Below are 1851 nucleotides of genomic sequence, written 5' to 3'. Positions count from 1 at the left end.
ACTCCAGGGCAGTGAGTTTGGCTTGGGCTTTGCTTCCATAAAGATTGACAGTCTGGAAAACTCTCTGGGGCAGTTCTACTCTGTTATTTAGGGTAGCCAGGAGTTGGAATTGGCTTGGTGGCAGCCAACAGCCACCACAGAGGGCTTAAAATCTTTGTGTCTCAAGTACTTAAACACATTTATAGAAATACCAGCACTATGCAGGTCACACAGAACACCTGGTGTCCCCTGATCCCAGGTTACTAGATGACAAATGCCATGCACCAGGGGCATTTCTAAGAGCAGTTGGATCACCAGGTGCACAAAATTTACTAGAAGAATAAATACTTTCAGGAAAACCCAAAATTGTCTAAGCCCTTCTGACAGCATTACTTGCCCCACACATCTTGGTTCTGGGCCTTGCTGAATAAGGCCTCATTGACTGACCTAAAGGTTGGCATTTTGAACTGTGGAAGAAAGGGCTGGCCATCGGCCTCTGCAGAGAATCCAGCCGACCTCACCCTCGGGGGCAGCCCTACTCTGATGCACCAGAGGAAAGCCACTCATCAGCAGTGAGGTGATTTTTCGTTTCCTTTTTTAAATACTACCTAGCATGAGCACATAGCATTTGCTATGGCACTGTTTTTGTTTTGTTTTAATTTTTTGTTATGTGCATGACATTTTTGAAGTGCTTCAGTCTCTGAGACAGTGACAGGACATGACGTTGGAGCCTAGACCACGTTTAGAAGTGGTTCGCCTTCTCCTCACGTGATGCAGATGCCCAGCCCTGGGAGTCAATACTTGCACTCATCTCTGTGTTTTTCTCCCTATCGGTGCCGATCTACACTGGGCGCCTAAAGCAAGAGCAGTTCCCAGAAAGAGAAGAGAAACACGTAGGCACTGAAGCGTAAGTTATGGCTGGGGCATTCGAGGTGACCCATTCGTCCACGGGGATGGATTCGGGATTCCAAGGACAAACTGAGGGACATACATCATGGAAAGAAACGCAGAGGCATAGAAATGTGCTCCTTATCCTTAACAACAATGTGCATTTTCACGTCTGAGAAGGAGCTCAGTTTCTCCCATTTAATGTTATTTATATAGTAAGGTTTTATACAGTATGTCACTTCCTTAACACATAACTCCAAATTCTTCTAGGATTTTGTACTCCCTCCTCAATAGCACTGCTAAGCCATACCTGTTGATTTGTGGTGTTTTAACAACAGCTTCTGAATTTCCTGATAAAATGACAATATATGTGGTTAGGTTTAATGTCTGCGTTTCAAGGTAAATGTGAAAACAACGCATGCAGATTCCTCCAGAGCTGTGGTTCTCCACGTGTGTCTGTGAGGAGACCAACGGAACAAGAGCTGAGGGTGCTGGCTGAGTGTCTCACCCAGAGCTTCCCTGAAATGTCCCTTCAGCGTGTGACCTATTACACCGCCTGCCTCTTACCCTGGCCTTGAGTGCAGTGATACCTTTATCCTTGACTCCTTTGGTTATTATTTTATTTGAACTGATGCTATCATGAGATGATCAGGGAGATGTGTCTTAATTATCTAGTGCTGCTTTAACAAATTCCACAAGTGGGTGGCTTTATCAAACAAATTGATCTGCTCACAGTTCGGGAGGTAAGCAACCCACACTCAGGGCCCCAGCTCTCAAAGAAGCCTCTTTCTCTGTCGTCTCTAGGGGACCATCCTCGCCTCCTTCTTATATCTGCTGGCCCAGTGCCCCTTGGGGATCGCCATGTGCCATGGCATCAATCTTGACCTGGGTCTAGGAGGTTCTCAGCACTTGCTCTGCCCCTGGCTCGACTTTCTTGGTGGTGGTCAGGTCCCTCCATCTCTTTTCATTTGTTTAAACTTTTAT

The sequence above is a fragment of the Orycteropus afer genome, unplaced genomic scaffold (assembly GCF_000298275.1).
Source record: "Orycteropus afer afer isolate SDZICR_OR568_19922 unplaced genomic scaffold, OryAfe1.0 scaffold00536, whole genome shotgun sequence".
Taxonomy (NCBI): Eukaryota; Metazoa; Chordata; class Mammalia; order Tubulidentata; family Orycteropodidae; genus Orycteropus; species Orycteropus afer.
This window is presented reverse-complemented; position numbering follows the sequence as displayed.